At 36.7% G+C, this 18,431-nt stretch overlaps 1 pseudogene; it reads left to right on the top strand.

The window, feature by feature from the left end:
* Positions 1–1,174: 1,174 nt before the first annotated feature.
* LOC143658445 (zinc finger and BTB domain-containing protein 1 pseudogene) overlaps positions 1,175–18,431 on the top strand; it is a 64,565-nt pseudogene continuing 47,308 nt past the window's right edge.

Raw genomic sequence — 18,431 nt, 5'->3', positions numbered from 1 at the left:
TTAGGCAATCACTTTTTAAACTTTACACCAAAAGCACAAGCAACAAATGAAAAAAAATAGATAACTGGTACCTCATCAAAATTAAAAACTTTTGAGCCTCAAAGTACTTTGCCCTAAAAATAAAATGATAGTCTATTCAATGGGAGAAAACATTTGGAGTCCACATATCCGATAATGATTTAATATCCAGGATATATAATGAACTCCTCCAACTTAAAGACAAAAAAACTAATTAAATATGGACAAAATACTTGAATAGATATCTCTCCAAGAAAGATACACAAATAGCCAGAAAGCACATGAAAATGTGCTCAACATCATCAGCCATCAGGGAGATGCAAACTAAAACCACAATGAGCATACCATTAGAATGCTGTTATTTAAAAAAAAAATGGAAAACTGCAGGTGTTGGAGAGAATGTGGAGAAAAAGGAACGTTCATTCATTATTTGTGACAATTCAAAATGGTGCATTGTTGTGGAAGATAGTTTGGCAGTTCCTCAGAAAGTTAAGTATAAAATACCATATGATCTGGCAATCTCACTGCTAGATAAATATACTCCAAAGAATTGAAAGCAGGGACCCAAACAGGTATTTGTACACTGATATTCATAGTGGTATTATCCACAATTGTCCGAAGATAGAAGCAACCCAAGTATCCATCAACAAATGATTGGATAGACAATATACGCTGTATATATACAGTGAAGTATTATTCACCCATTTAGAGAAATGAAGCCCTGATAATTCCAACAACATGAATGAACCTTGAAACATCATGTTGACTGATATAAGCCAGACACAATAGGACAGATATTATATATCACTGATATAAAATATTTAGAATGTGCAAACTCATAGAGTCAAAATCTAGAGGATAATTTACCAGAGGATAATTTACCAGAGGATAAAGTGTGTGTAAGAAATGAGAAGTGAACGCTTAAAACGTTCAAGGTGCTTTTCTGCCCTTCTCTCCTTTCCCCAGCTCAGCTCCTGCCCCTCCCATGCTTCACTCTGAGTTCTGTGCTCTTTCCATGCCAGCTCCTTCACCGCTGCTTCCCTCCAGCGGTCTTCATGATCATCTGTCGGGCCCTTATCACCCATGATGAGATGTTCTCTGACATTTACAAGATCCAGGAAATCCCAGTGTTCTGTGCCTGGAGGTGGAGGGGAGGATGGTCAGTAGGAGAGAAGGTGGCATTGATGATGCTGCCATTGATGAAATGCATCCACCGGAGACCCCTAAGTTGAAGGTACTGAAAACACATCATCATCAGTGTTGACATTGTCATGAGCTATCACTTACAGACAACCAGCCTCACAAAAGAAGCCTACAAGTAGTACAACAAAGACAACATGACATCAAAGGCAAATTTGAAGAACAGACACCAAAAAGAATAAAATCTTTATGACAGGGTCTACAGAACAAGTCATATGCATCCTTACTAATTTCAACAATGGCCAGTTCTATATTGGTGAAGACATGAATCCAGATGGTATGTTTGCCCTCCTCGACTACCAAGAGGATGGTGTGACCCCATATAGGATTTTCTTTAAGGGTGATTTAGACATGGAGAAATGTTAACAAACTTGGCAATTCCTTGGATCTATCATCTGTCATCATAATTCGCTGCTGCTTTTCATTCACACGATATCAGAACTTAGTCAGATGGACCGATTCCATCTTGAACTAATTTATTTTGACCTTGATTTATTTGGAGAGGAGGCTTTGTATTTAAGGAAAACATAAATGTGTAGGTTGTCTAAAAGTAAAAATGCATTTGAACTCATTTGAGAGGGTAACTCTTGGTTCAAAGTATTTAAACTAAATTCATCCTATAGTGTTCTTGGAGAAGCTAGAGCCTGTTTGTAGATAACTACTATATAACAAAAGACTGTCTTCAGATGGATACCTACAGTTAACTTCCCTCTGGGGCTGGAATATAAAAACAAGAACCAAAAGTCTTAATTCTGAGTTGAAAGGAGGAGACCATGTTCATAGCAGTGCCAGTGTTTGAACTGGATCTTTATACAGTTCATCATCTACAAACAAAGCAGCTAACTCTGCAAGAGTTTTATCAAAAGAATAAAGAGGTTATAATACATTTGGAAGCTAAGTATTGTCTGAGTTTATTTATCCTAAGTCAAATAGAACCAAGTTCTAGAGAAATCTAGATGTCTCTTGGAATGAATGGCAAACTTCTGGCTCTGAGATAGTAACTATAGAGCAAGGGTCAGGCAAACAGCCTTGCCTACTACTTGTTTTTATACAACTCATAAATGAAGACAGTTTTATATTTCTATATGGTTAAAAAATGTACAGTTTTCCTATTTGGAATGATGGATATCTTTTGGTAATGTATGGTGGTTATGGCAGCACGACATTTAGATGTAACTAGGAGCACTAAAATATTTGCATGTAGTATAGGGGGAAGTGATAGATTGCATATATGGTGACAGAATAAAATTTTTTTTTTAAATCCTGTGAAAGGGCATCTCATAAACAGTGAACCCTAAGTTAGACCATGGACTACAGTTAATAGTAAAATTATAAAAATGTGTTTTCATCACTTGTAACAGATGTTCCACACCAATCCAATGTGTTAGTAGTAGGATGATCTCTGTGAATCCTATATTTTATACATGATTATTCTGTAAAACTGACAACGTCTCTAATAAAAAAAAACTTTTTTTTACAGACTACAGAAGGTTGAGCAAGATTTGAGCAAAAATGAATGTGAAAAAAATAAATGTGTCTGCAAAAGCTTTCATATGAGGAAAATCAGGGTATGATTTAGGAAACAAAAGCATTGTGGCTAGAGTGTCTGGGGCAGGCAGGGGTATGTGACTTGATAGATAAACAAATATAAAACCATGGAAGAGAGCGTGACCCATTTAAAGAAGGTCAGATTTTATCCAAAGGACAATGGGAAACTACTGAAAGAGAATAAGATGATTAGAAATCTAGGCTCAGGTTGGGTGTGGAGTGGACATTGGATCTGGAGGCCTGAAGTAGAGGCTTAAGTGAAGTAATCAGATGCAAAGTTGTTAGAGGATTTAGGCGACAGATTATAGTGATCTGGGCCAAGAGACTGCTAATGAGGTCAAAGAGAAACAGAACATTTGAACAACAGGTTCAAATAGCAGATCAGATTCATCATTTTGTGATAAAGATTATATAGGGTAAGGAAGAAGAAGGCGGTCAAGAAAGTCTACTATGTTCCTGTGTTGGTGAAACCACTTTATGCCCTAGGATGAGAAGTAGCAAGTAGTATGAAGGAAATGATTATAGCTTTTTTTTTCTGGGTCAGTTAATTTTAAATTAATAGCAATATTATATTAGAAATGGGTGAATATCTCCAATGGGCATTTGACATGCAAGCCTGGACGTAAGCAATGTGGCCCTTTCAAACCAGAAACTAAAAACACCTAATGGAATAAATTACCGACCAAAACTGGGATCAAGATTATAGGAATTAATTTGAGGTCTTGAAGGATTCAGGTCCTCATAAGGAAACCAGATGGCATGGAAGTTAGCCTTTTGGGGAAGGGAACAGGTTTTAGTTATCAGAGGGGTATTACAATGAAAGAGAGGAATAATAACAAATCTAGTAGAAGCCTAGTTATATGGGTTGATTGGATATCATGAAGAGAAAGAACAGATATATTTATATTTTACAGGGATTAAAATGTTAATATTGGGGAATCCAAAGTGGTTTGATCACAAAGGACACTTGGGTAACAATTTGATAGGAATCTGATCAATGATTGTTTGTTCACCATATTTCAAATCTGGGGGAGAGACAAGCTAATCTTTCAATAGTGATTTATTAAATAGTGACTTGTTCTTGTAAATATCGAAGTTTGTAGCTTTCAGGTTGAGAGTTCAGTGGACTTAATCAGATAGTGGATACGGCAGAAGAGAGGTTGACATCCACATAGTTAATATGTGCTAATAACTTTGGTTGTCTCCTATAATATCCAAAAATGAGAAAAATAATGCCATAAAAATTCAAGTTACTTGGCCTAAGTTATACTAGCGTGTGTGACAGAACCAGTGTATGGGCTTAAGTGGAGAATGACTGTCAAGCCTGGCAATAGCTAAAACCAGATTTCCAAGGCAGGTTGAAAGACACATTGGCTCAAAAAGGTTTTTCTCTCCTAAGACAGGATTCCTTGAAAACTTTGGATTCATTACTTATAAATACAACTATCTATCCATATTAAAGAAAAATTTCCTAAAACCTGATATTTATGTGTTCTAGTTTCCTAGCTGCCAGAATGAAATATACTAGAAACAGAATGGCTTTTTGAGAAGGAGAATTTGATAACTTGCTAGTTTACAGTTCTAAGGCCATGGAAAACTCCAAATTAAAGCAAGTCTATAAAAATGTCCAAATTAAAGCACCAACAAGAGGTTACCTTTATGCAAGAAAGGCCAATGAAGTTCAGGATTTCTCTCTCAGCTGGAAAGGCACATGTTGAAAATGGTGACGTCTGCTAGCTTTCTTTCCAGGCTTTTTGTTTCAAGAAACTCCCTCAGGGTTGTTCTTCTCCAAGGGTCTCTGGCTTCATGGACTCTCTTGTCTCTCCTGAGGTAGAATTCCTTGAAAACTTAGGGTACATTACTTACAACCAAATATCTATTCATATTAAAGAAGATTTTCCCAAAACCTGGTCCATATGTTTGCAAGTTATTTTTTCTGTATCACATTTTGAGTCTCATTCTGTGTATTTCTTTTGGTCATTGGGTGGTCCTCTGAGAAGCCTTTATCTGGGTTGGGTTATTAAATATAACAGACAAGAGAAAAGAAAAAAAGCAAAACCTGCACCTAGATAAAAGGGGTTGCTCTAAGCTACTTGCTTCATGAATCCCCTGGGGACGTTTTCCTTCTTCATCTCCAAAGGTCTCTGGCTGCATGGGCTCTGATGGTTCTCGTAGCTCTCTCCAAAATGTTTCCTCTTTTAAAGGATTCCAGTAAACTAATCAAGACCTGGAATGGGTGGAGTCACATCTTCCTCTAATCAAAGGTTTATGCCCACAATTGGATGAGTCACATCTCTGTAGCAATCATCTAGTTAAGTTTCCAACCTATAGGACGGAATAGGGATTAAAAGAAATGGCTGCCTCTGCAAGGTGGATGAGGATTAAACCGTGGCTTTTCTAGGGTATATATCCTTTCAAACCGGCGCAGGGGTAGAGCTCACGAGAAAATCAAGACTAATATTAAAGCGCTTGTTTTTTCCATCAAGCAAAGTGCTAGCTGATTAACAGATCTGATATTATATTATTTAACACCTCAGAATACTGAGGCTTTGGATTATATTTATTTTTATAAATACAGTAAAGTGATTTTCTTTCTTTATGTATAATGTGTATAATATATTATAAATTATTATATTCATTATATTATATATTATTTATATTTTATATTGCAATAATTTGTCATAAATTATAATTTACATATTTATAAATTGTAGGTTATATATTTATAAATTAAATGCATTTTAATAATTTATAATTATTTATTATAAAAAAGAAAAGTGTAAGAAAATTTTACCCATTTAGAGCTTATACTTCAGCCACTTACTATGTGGCTTAGAAGCAGTTCTAAACTTCACTTGGGCAAGTGTGGCTGGGGGGACATGTGAAGCAGCTGCATGGAGATCTTATGCTTATTTATTGCTTACCTGTTATTCATATGCTTCCCTACATTTTCTACCTCCCATGAAGTTCTGATTTATGGGCAGTTAGCAGAAATGATGAGAATCACTTTGGAATAAAAGCTGTTTAGAAAAAGCACGCCTCCTCTATATCTTTTCTTCCTCTGCCTCAGCATCTTCATAAGGGCAGTGGTACAGAGTGCACAACTATAAAACGGAGGCAGCTCAGATACCCGAATAAAGAATTGCAGAATTATAGGAGAACATAACCCCACTCTGTATCAAAATAATTCTTTGATCGTGCAATAAAATTTTATGCTTTTGAGCCACAGAGGTTTGGGGAATCTTTGTTATTCAGAGCAGCCTAGCTTAGTCTGACTTATAAACTACAACTGTAGAGCAGTTCAGTCTGAGACAGTCTAGGAAGCCTCAGTGTTTACAATCCAGGGAGGCATGCTCTGGGCATTCAGACACCACAGACAGAGAAAAGCTACAGTTGTTTCCAATAAAAATCTCAACTTAAAAGTCACAGGGTTAGGCGATTGGAATGGTAGATACCCCAGAAGGGTTTTCCAAGAAGTAAATGTTTAAATGCAGACTTTGATGCAAAAGGCTTATGGGGGAGTACTCTCGAGATTGAATTTATTGGAGGAGTAGGTAAAGTAGGAGTGAGCAGAGAGAAATGTGGAACTGCAATGCAGTAATGTCGAAGATTTCTGCCATTTTTACAGGACACTCTGGTGCTGAAATGGATTTTCAGAGCTGTCCTCAATCGGAGTGATGGGTCCAGGTCTTTACCCCTGACACGGGCCAGTAATTGACGTATGATGGCCTCACAACGTGGGCATGACTGTGGCCAAGGCAGCTCATTTCACCAATGTCACATCCCTAAAAGAACTGAGATTTGTTAGCCATCAATACTCCAAGCAGCTTCACAAAAATTGTTTCTGTCCTATGGGAGAACACTCGGGTGAGAGATCTTGGAGTCTAAGGTGGTAAGCAATATATAATTTGAAGTCAAAAGATTTCTGTATGTGGTGACTCCATAGTCAGGCAAGATGAGATGCAACAATGTCTGAAAGGCTTCTAGGCTTTTGCTGTTGTATTCGTTTTGTTTATTGTTTTAAATAAAGACCTACCATTTGGATGCTGTACTGCCTCCATAACCTTCCAGTGATTTGATAATATGGTTGAGGACTTCCTTGACTGGTATGGTCAATCACTTGGAGATCATATTGACTTGTTCTTCAATTCCACCACATAGACATGAGCTTCTATATGTGGCTCTTTGGAATATGAGAGAAAGAAGACTCAGCGTGTGTTCCTTAATGAACCTTTCTCCTCAGTTCCTCATTCTTACTGCTGACACAGATCACTATCCCTCCCTCCCACAATCTCTTTAGAATGATAAATTTATCTTTCTCTTTGAGAAAAATATTAATATTTAATTGGAAAAACTCTCAAAATGTTAGGAAAATATTAAAGCAAGCACTGAATAATACCCAAGAGAGTAGGCAGCTTGATTTGTGCAGTGAAGTTTAGTTGCTCATTTGCATTTTTTTCTAATAACAGTGACCTATTAAGTGGATCTCTTTCATGCTTCTTTTTAGAAGTAAATTTCTATTGAGTAAGAAAGTAAGTCACAAAAGGGGATGTCAGTTTACATTTCTGTTCTAAAGTACCCTTTTGAAACAGTGCTTATTTGAACACATTAAATTTGTTCCAAAAGTATTCAGGTCATGCATAATTAAATATGTAGCTTTTAGCAATTTTAGTTCTTCCAAGATATGTTGTAGGCTACATAATTTGTACTTTTGAGTGAATATTACTGTTTCAATGCTTCCAGATGTCTCTGTAATTTGCTATTCAAAGGTTAATGTTATGCAAGTATTGAAGGTCAAGTTTTAGCAGAATTTTAAATTATAAAATGTATGTGTTCAAACACATACTACTGTGAAGAAAAGGTTGACAAAAATATATTCAGAGAATGCTTCCATGTTAAAAATGATTAAGGGCGATCTTAACATGTGGAATTTAATGTATTTTATTTTAATTCCTCTGAATTATTCATATCATCCAGTTTATATGTGGGAGAAAAGAACATCAAGTTCAGTAGGCCAGTCAATATCTATGAACAGAGGACTTTTTCACACTCACACAAAGATTACTGTCATGTTTCAACAGGAATTATTGGTGTATGGTGAAGTGTTTTGTTTTGTTTTTAACTTAGGAAAATTCTTGAATAAAAAATACAACACAAAAAATGATAAGAGCTAACGCTTCTGTTGTGCCTGCTAAGTTCAGCAGTATTTTAGTGGGTTCATATATTTATACTCTTTTTCTCCTGGAAATAACTGCTGCTTTTTAATTTCATCCTCATTTCACAGATGAGGAATCTGAGCCACAGAAAGTCGCCATAAGTTTCCTGATGGCATATGCTAATAAGTGGCGTTGCATAGCAAACAAGAAATACTGCTGATAGGAAGAGAAATCTTAGTAGTTCAATTTTAAATAAGATCTGCAAATTTTATTTCTCAAGGCAACTTACTAGTTTAAAATTCTCTGACACCCAAACCTAGCACTGTGCCCTCATTCTTTTATGATCTTTCTTTTATCAAATTAACAGTCACTAGACAGGGGAGGGGAGAAAGAGTAGTGGTTATTAGAGAAGGATTGGCACAATGCAAGGTAACGTTGGCACATGAATCCAAATAAAACTGGTAATTTTGCTATCTTTCATGATAAGGAAACAATTTTAAAATTCATGTTCCCAAATAAGTCGAGCTTTTATTTAGGACATCACAATTCACGTAACTTTTACCAAATACTGTTATTTTCAACATCCTTTTTCATGTATTAGTTTGGGACATCACAGAATTAAACTGATAGTTATTAAGGGATGAAAAAGATGATGTGATTGGTGATGTTCAACTGCTGCTTAATTAAGGACCTACACTCATGTGGCCTCCCAAGAAATCAGGTAGCATAAGAGAGTGCAATCAATCATATTTTTTTAATCTGCAGATTTTATTGAAATATATTCACATACCATATATTCCATCCAAAGTATACAATCAGTGTCTTATAGTATCATCACTTAGTTGTGCAATCATCATCACACTCAACTTTAGACCACTTTAATTACCTCCGAAAGAAAAATATCAGGTAGACACAAAAAGTGAAAACCCAAAAAAACCCCATATAACTCATCCCCCCACTATCGACCCCTAGTTTTGGTATGGTATGCCCATTACCGTTGATGAGAGAATATTAAGGTATTGCTGTCAACTACAGGCTGTACCTTGCAATAGGTAATTGTCCCCATATATCCCTCCATTATTATTAACACTTTGCACAAGTGTCATACATTTGTAGTAGTTCATGCAAGAACTTACTTGTATATGTAGCATTAATCACTGACATGCATGACTCTAAACAACCCCTTTCAATCAACTTCAACTACAAAATGGCACTATTATTTATATTCCCAATAGTGAGCTACTGTCACTGCTATACATTCCCGAACATTTAAGTTCAACTTCATAAACAGATCTCTATGTATTAGGTAGCCTCTCCCCCTTCTCTAGGGTCTATCTCTAGGTACCCTATACTCTATGTTTTAAGACTCTGAGCTTACATATTTTAGCTAGTTCATATTAGTGAAAGCATCCAATATCTGTCCTTTTTCTGCCTGACCTATTTCACTCAGCATTATGTCCTCAAGCCTCAAGATTTGCTCATGTTGTAGTAAGCTTCAAAATCTCATTCATCCTTACTGCTGCATAATATTCCATCATATATAATCTTCTCAAAGATTTATGGTGTGGGCTCTTATATTCAGGTCCTTGATCCACCTTGAGTTATATACATATACATACCACATTTTGTTTAACCACTTACCTGTTGATGGATGCTTGGATTGTTCATTTTTACCAAGAAACAGAATTGTCAGGTCATAGGGCAATTCATTACTTGCATTTCTGAGGAATTGCCAATAATCTTTCACAGTGGCTGTACTTATTTACACTCCCACCAGCAGTGAATAGGTTTTCTTATTTCTCCACATCCTTTCCAACATTTTTAGTTTCTTGTTTGTCTAATAGTTGTCTTATAGGTGTGAGATGATATCTCATTGTGGTTTTGACTTGAATTTTCCCTAATAGCTAATGAAGATAAATATCTTCTCATGTGCTTTTTAGCATTTGTATTTCTTATTTAGAAAAATATTTATTCATATCTTTTGCCATTTCATAATTGGGTTGCTTGTCCTTTTATCTTTGAAGTTGTAAGATGTATATATATACTGGATGTAGATATATGGTAACCAAATATTCTCTCCCATAGAGTTGACTGCCTCTATATCCTTTCAACAAAGACATTGAAGTAAAGAAGTCTTTAACTTAAGGAGTTCCCATTTATTATTTTTTCTTTCATTGCTTGTACTTTGGATATAAGGTCTAAGAAGCTACCTCCTATTACTAGGTCTTAAGGATCTTTCCCTATGTTTTCTTCTGGAAGATTTATGCTGTGGACTTTTTTATGCTTAGGTCCTTGATCCACCTTGAGTTATTTTTGTTTTATAGGATGCGAAATAGGGGCCCTCTTTCATTCCTTTGGATATGGATATCCGGTTCTCACAGCACCATTTCTTGAAGAGACTATTCTGTCCAAGTTCAGTGGATTTGGGGGCCTTGTCAAAAAAATCAATTGACCACAGATCTAAGTTCTATTACTGAAGTCTCAGTTCATTTCAATTGATCAGTATGTCTATCTTCGTGCCAATACCTTGCTGATTTGACCACAGTGGCTTTATAATAAGCTTCAAATTCAGGAAGTATAAGTCCTCTTGCTTCATTCTTCCCTTTTAGGATGTTTTTGACTATTCGAGGCCCTTTTCCTTTCAAATAAATTTTATAACCAACTTTTGCAAGTCTGCAGATTGGTTGCTGTAAATTTGGTATTACATTGACTCTGTAGATAATTTGGGTAGAACTGGCATCTTGATGACATTTGGCCTTCCTATTATGAGCGTGGAATGTCTTTCCACCTATTTAAATATATATAAAAAAAAATTTGCAATGTTTTGTAGTTTTCTGAATATGTTGGGCCCTTTACATCCACGTTTAAGTGTATTCCTAGATAACTGATCCTTTTAGTTGCTATTAAGTGGAATTATTTTTCTTAATTGCCTCCCCTTTTAGGTCATTACTAGTCTGTAGATATACTACTGATTTTTCTGCACTAATCTTGTATCCTGCCATTGAGCTGAATTTGTTCATTAGCTCACATAGCTTTTTTGTAGATTTTTCAGTATTTTCAAATATAGGATCATATCTTCTGCAAATGATGAGAATTTTATTTCTTCCTTTCTGATTTGCATGCCTTTTATTTCTTTTCTTGCTTAATTTCTTTAGCTAGAACTTTTAGGACCATACTGAATAACTAGTGACAGAGGGCATCCTGGTCTCACTGCTGATCTAATGAGAAGCATTTCAGTATCTTACCATTGAGTGTGAGTCGGCTATGGGTTTTTCATATACGGCTTTTATCATATTAAGGAAGTTTCATTTGATTCCTATGTTTTGAATTGTTTATGACAAGAAAGGATGCTGAAGTTTGTTGAATGCCTTTTTAGCATCATTCAAGATGTTTGTTATTTTTTTCCCATTCAGTTTGTTAATGCGTTGCATTATATTAATTGATTTTCTTGCGTTGAATCACCTTTGCATGCCTGGAATAAATCCCACTTGATTGTCATGTATAATTCTTTTAATGTGTCATTGGATTCAATTTGCAAATATTTTGGTGTGAATTATTGCATCTATATTCGTTAAGGAGATTGGACTGTCATTTTCCTTTCTTGTAATATGTTTATCAGGTTTTGGTATTACAGTGATATTAGCCTAAAAGAATGATTTAGGTAATGGTCCCCTTTCTTCAAATTTTTGGAAATGTTTAAGTGGGAATTTGTTCTTGAATATTTGGTAAAATTACCCCATAAAGCCATCTGGTTCTGGGTTTTTCTTTGTAGGGAGTTTTTTTTTTTTTTTTTTTGTATGTTGCATTGCCAGGGTCATACTTCATTCTTTTTTATTGCAGCACCATTTGTTGAATTGTTTGTTTGTTTGTTTGTTTTTGCTTTGGTTTGGGGAAATGCATGGGCTGGGAATCGAACCCATGTCCCTCACATGGCAGGCACGAATTACCACTGAACTACCCTTGCATCCCCTGTAGGGAGAGATTTTTGAGGACTAATTGAATCTCTTTAGTTGTGATTGGGTTGTTGACTTCTTTTTCTTCTCTAGTCAGTATAGGTTGTTCGTTTGTTTCTAGGAAGATGTCCATTTTGCCTGAATGTCTAGTTTTTGACATACAGTCGTTTATAGCATCTCTTATGACTTTAAAATTTTCTTGGGGTCATGTTAATGAGCCCCCTCTCGTTTCTGATTTTATTTGTATCTTCTCTCTTTTTTATTGTGTCTGTCTAGCTAGGGATTTGCCAATATTTTTTTATTTTCTCAAAAAAAAAAACTTTTGGTTTTATTGATTCTATTATTTTATTTGTTCTTTAATTCATGTATTTCCATTTTAATTGGTATTATTTCTTTTCTTATGCTTGCTTTAGGGTTAGTTTGCTTCTCTTTCTCTAGTATCTTCAGTCATTCAGTTAGGTCTTTGGTTTTAGCTTTTTCTTCCTTTTTAATGTAAGCTTTCAAAAACATAAATGTCCCTCTCAGCACCACCCTTGCTGCTTCCCATAGGTTTTGATATGTTGAACTCTCATTTTCATTCATGTCCAGATATTTACTTATTTCTCTTGCAATTTCTTCTTTGACCTTCTGATTGCTTAAGAGTGTGCTGTTTAACATCCATATATTTGTGAATGTTCTGGGTCTTTGGTAGTTATTGATTTCCAGCTTCATTCTATTATGACCAGAGAAAGTGCTTTGAATAATTTTAATCTTTCTAAAATTATTAAGGCCTGGTTTAAGCCCCAGTGAATGTTCTATCCTGGAGAATGTTCTGTGAGCACTTGAATGTATACCCTGGTGTTTTGGGGTACAATGATCTAATTAGATGTGTTAGATAATTCATTTAATATATTGTTTAAGTTACCTACTTCCTTATTCATCTTCTGTTAGGTTGTTCTATCTATTGAAGTGAGTGGTGTGTTGAAGTATCCCACTATTATTGTAGGCATATCTATTACTCCTTTCAGTTTTGCCAGAGTTTGCCTCATGTACTTTGGAACACCTTGATTGGGTGCTTAAGTATTTGTGATCATCATTTATTTTTGGTGACTTACCCCTTTTATTAATATACAGTGTCCTTCCTTGTCTCTTATGGTATCTTTGCATTTAAAGTCTATTTTGGGACTTCCTGGAAGATGGCGGCTTAGTAAGACGCGCGGATCTTAGTTTCTTCTCCAGGACACCTACTAGGGGAGTAGAAACGATACAGAAAGCGCCCAAAGCCACAACAGAGATAAAAAAGACAGCGTACCACATCCTGGAACGGCTGGCTGGCTGAGAGAAGCAGCTCGGGTGAGATCGCCGAGGCGCGCGGGCCTTACCGGGCGGGGTGGCAAGCGGCCGGAGCTACTCCCTTCCCCCTTCCCGGGCCGGCTGGGAGAATTGGAGAGGCGGTCCCCTGAAACAAAGACGGCTGGCACCCACACCACGCGCAGCCCCTGGACCAACTGAGAGAATTGGATCGGAAACCCCCAGGCCGCGGAGAACGGTGACGAGTGGGGGAGGCCCCTTCCAAACCCGTGACTCCCGGGGAACGTGCACTCTCTCGGGCGGGCCGCTGCCGCTGGCGCCTTCCCGCCACGCTTGTTGCCCAGGGCCGACTAGGAAATTCGGACGGGCTCTTTCCCTGGCTGCGGCGACCAGCAACCCTCCCTGCGTTCGGACACCCTCCCTGCGTTCGGACCCTGGGCCGGCTCAAGCCGCTTCGGCTAGCGAACCCCCAGGACGGCGAGAGTTTTCCAAAGTTTAAGGTCCCACAGCACCTTTTACTGGTGGGACCCGCAGACAAACGGGTGCCACGAGCGCCACCTACTGGGCAGGATAAGAAAAACAGAACCCAGAGATTTCACAGAAAAATATTACAACCTTGCTGGGTCCAACACCAAGAGAAATCTGAATAAATGCCCAGACGCCAGCAGCAGAAGATAACTGTCCACGCTCAAAAGATTGAGAATATGGCTCAGTCAAAGGAACAAACCAATAGCTCAAATGAGACACAAGAGCTGAGACAACTAATGCTGAATATACGAACAGAAATGGAAAACCTCTTCAAAAATGAAATTGATAAATTGAGGGAGGACATGAAGAGGACATGGGCTGAACATAAAGAAGAAATAGAAAAACTGAAAAAACAAATCGCAGAACTTATGGAAGTGAAGGATAAAGTAGCAAACATAGAAAAAATAATGGATAGCTACAATGATAGATTTAAAGAGACAGAAGATAGAATTAGTGATTTGGAGGATGGAACATCTGAATTCCAAAAAGAAACAGAAACTATAGGGAAAAGAATGGAAAAATTTGAACAGGGTATCAGGGAACTCAAGGACAATATGAACCGCACAAATATACGTGTTGTGGGTGTCCCAGAAGGAGAAGAGAAGGGAAAAGGAGGAGAAAAACTAATGGAAGAAATTATCACTGAAAATTTCCCAACTCTTATGAAAGACCTAAAATTACAGATCCAAGAAGTTCAGCGCACCCCAAAGAGATTAGACCCAAATAGGCGTTCTCCAAGACACTTACTAGTTAGAATGTCAGAGGTCAAAGAGAAAGAGAAGATCTTGAAAGCAGCAAGAGAAAAACAATCCATTACATACAAGGGAAACCCAATAAGACTTTGTGTAGATTTCTCAGCAGAAACCATGGAAGCTAGAAGACAGTGGGATGATATATTTAAAATACTAAAAGAGAAAAACTGCCAGCCAAGACTCCTATATCCGGCAAAATTATCCTTCAAAAATGAGGGAGAAATTAAAACATTCTCAGACAAAAAGTCACTGAAAGAATTTGTGACCAAGAGACCAGCTCTGCAAGAAATACTAAAGGGAGCACTAGAGTCAGATACAAAAAGACAGAAGAGAGAGATATGGAAAAGAGTGTAGAAAGAAGGAAAATCAGATATGATATATATAATACAAAAGGCAAAATGTTAGAGGAAAATATTATCCAAACAGTAATAACACTAAATGTCAATGGACTGAATTCCCCAATCAAAAGACATAGATTGGCAGAATGGATTAAAAAACAGGATCCTTCGATATGCTGTCTACAGGAAACACATCTTAGACCCAAAGATAAACATAGGTTGAAAGTGAAAGGTTGGGAAAAGATATTTCATGCAAATAACAACCAGAAAAGAGCAGGAGTGGCTATACTAATATCCAACAAATTAGACTTCAAATGTAAAACAGTTAAAAGAGACAAAGAAGGACACTATATACTAATAAAAGGAACAATTAAACAAGAAGACATAACAATCATAAATATTTACGCACCGAATCAGAATGCCCCAAAATACGTGAGGAATATACTGCAAACACTGAAAAGGGAAATAGACTCATATACCATAATAGTTGGAGACTTCAACTCACCACTCTCATCAAGGGACAGAACATCTAGACAGAGGATCAACAAAGAAATAGAGAATCTGAATATTACTATAAATGAACTAGACTTAATAGACATTTATAGGACATTACATCCCACAACAGCAGGATACACCTTTTTCTCAAGTGCTCATGGATCATTCTCAAAGATAGACCATATGCTGGGTCACAAAGCAAGTCTTAACAAATTTAAAAAGATTGAAATCTTACACAACACTTTCTCGGACCATAAAGGAATGATGTTGGAAATCAATAATAGGCAGAGTGCCAGAAAATTCACAAATACGTGGAGGCTCAACAACACACTCCTAAACAACGACTGGGTCAAAGAAGAAATTGCAAGAGAAATTAGCAAATACCTCGAGGCGAATGAAAATGAAAACACAACATATCAAAACTTATGGGACGCAGCAAAGGCAGTGCTAAGAGGGAAATTTATTGCTCTAAATGCCTATATCAGAAAAGAAGAAAAGGCAAAAATGCAGGAATTAACTATCCATTTGGAAGAACTGGAGAAAGAACAGCAAGCTAACCCCAAAGCAAGCAAAAGGAAAGAAATAACAAAGATTAGAGCACAAATAAATGAAATTGAAAACATGAAAACAATAGAGAAAATCAATAAGGCCAGAAGTTGGTTCTATGAGAAAATCAATAAGATTGATGGGCCCTTAGCAAGATTGACAAAAAGAAGAAGAGAGAGGATGCAAATAAATAAGATCAGAAATGGAAGAGGAGACATAACTACTGACCTCACAGAAATAAAGGAGGTAATAACAGGATACTATGAACAACTTTACGCTAATAAATACAACAATTTAGAGGAAATGGACGGGTTCCTGGAAAGACATGAACAACCAACTTTGACTCAAGAAGACATAGATGACCTCAACAAACCAATCACAAGTAAAGAAATTGAATTAGTCATTCAAAAGCTTCCTAAAAAGAAAAGTCCAGGACCAGATGGCTTCACATGTGAATTCTACCAAACGTTCCAGAAAGAATTACCAATTCTCTTCAAACTCTTCCAAAAAATCGAAGTGGAGGGAAAACTACCTAATTCATTCTATGAAGCCAACATCACCCTCATACCAAAACCAGGCAAAGATATTACAAAAAAAGAAAACTACAGACCAATCTCTCTAATGAATACAGATGCAAAAATCCTCAATAAAATTCTAGCAAATCGTATCCAACAACACATTAAAAGAATTATACATCATGACCAAGTAGGATTCATCCCAGGTATGCAAGGATGGTTCAACATAAGAAAATCAATTAATGTAATACACCATATCAACAAATCAAAGCAGAAAAATCACATGATCATCTCAATTGATGCAGAGAAGGCATTCGACAAGATTCAACATCCTTTCCTGTTGAAAACACTTCAAAAGATAGGAATACAAGGGAACTTCCTTAAAATGATAGAGGGAATATATGAAAAACCCACAGCTAATATCATCCTCAATGGGGAAAAATTGAAAACTTTCCCCCTAAGATCAGGAACAAGACAAGGATGTCCACTATCACCACTATTATTCAACATTGTGTTGGAGGTTCTAGCCAGAGCAATTAGACAAGAAAAAGAAATACAAGGCATCAAAATTGGAAAGGAAGAAGTAAAACTATCCCTGTTTGCAGACGATATGATTCTATATGTCGAAAACCCGGAAAAATCCACAACAAAACTACTAGAGCTAATAAATGAGTACAGCAAAGTAGCAGGTTACAAGATCAACATTCAAAAATCTGTAGCATTTCTATACACTAGTAATGAACAAGCTGAGGGGGAAATCAAGAAACGAATCCCATTTACAATTGCAACTAAAAGAATAAAATACCTAGGAATAAATTTAACTAAAGAGACAAAAAACCTATATAAAGAAAACTACAAAAAACTGCTAAAAGAAATCACAGAAGACCTAAATAGATGGAAGGGCATACCGTGTTCATGGATTGGAAGACTAAATATAGTTAAGATGTCAATCCTACCTAAATTGATTTACAGATTCAATGCAATACCAATCAAAATCCCAACAACTTATTTTTCAGAAATAGAAAAACCAATAAGCAAATTTATCTGGAAGGGCAGGGTGCCCTGAATTGCTAAAAACATCTTGAGGAAAAAAAACGAAGCTGGAGGTCTCGCGCTGCCCGACTTTAAGGCATACTATGAAGCCACAGTGGTCAAAACAGCATGGTATTGGCATAAAGATAGATATATCGACCAATGGAATCGAATAGAGTGCTCAGATATAGACCCTCTCATCTATGGACATTTGATCTTTGATAAGGCAGTCAAGCCAACTCACCTGGGACAGAACAGTCTCTTCAATAAATGGTGCCTAGAGAACTGGATATCCATATGCAAAAGAATGAAAGAAGACCCATCTCTCACACCCTATACAAAAGTTAACTCAAAATGGATCAAAGATCTAAACATTAGGTCTAAGACCATAAAACAGTTAGAGGAAAATGTTGGGAGATATCTTATGGATCTTACAATTGGAGGCGGTTTTATGGACCTTAAACCTAAAGCAAGAGCACTGAAGAAGGAAATAAATAAATGGGAACTCCTCAAAATTAAACACTTTTGTGCATCAAAGAACTTCATCAAGAAAGTAGAAAGACAGCCTTCACAATGGGAGACAATATTTGGAAATGATATATCAGATAAAGGTCTAGTATCCAGAATTTATAAAGAGATTGTTCATCTCAACAACAAAAAGACAGCCAACCCAATTACAAAATGGGAAAAAGACTTGAACAGACACCTCTCAGAAGAGGAAATACGGATGGCCAAGAGGCACATGAAGAGATGCTCAATGTCCCTGGCCATTAGAGAAATGCAAATCAAAACCACAATGAGATATCATCTCACACCCACCAGAATGGCCATTATCAACAAAACAGAAAATGACAAGTGCTGGAGAGGATGCGGAGAAAGAGGCACACTTATCCACTGTTGGTGGGAATGTCAAAGGGTGCAACCACTGTGGAAGGCAGTTTGGCGGTTCCTCAAAAAGCTGAATATAGAATTGCCATATGACCCAGCAATACCATTGCTAGGTATCTACTCAAAGGACTTAAGGGCAAAGACACAAACGGACATTTGCACACCAATGTTT

The sequence above is a fragment of the Tamandua tetradactyla genome, chromosome 16 (assembly GCF_023851605.1).
Source record: "Tamandua tetradactyla isolate mTamTet1 chromosome 16, mTamTet1.pri, whole genome shotgun sequence".
Lineage (NCBI taxonomy): Eukaryota > Metazoa > Chordata > Mammalia > Pilosa > Myrmecophagidae > Tamandua > Tamandua tetradactyla.
This window is presented reverse-complemented; position numbering and strand designations above follow the sequence as displayed.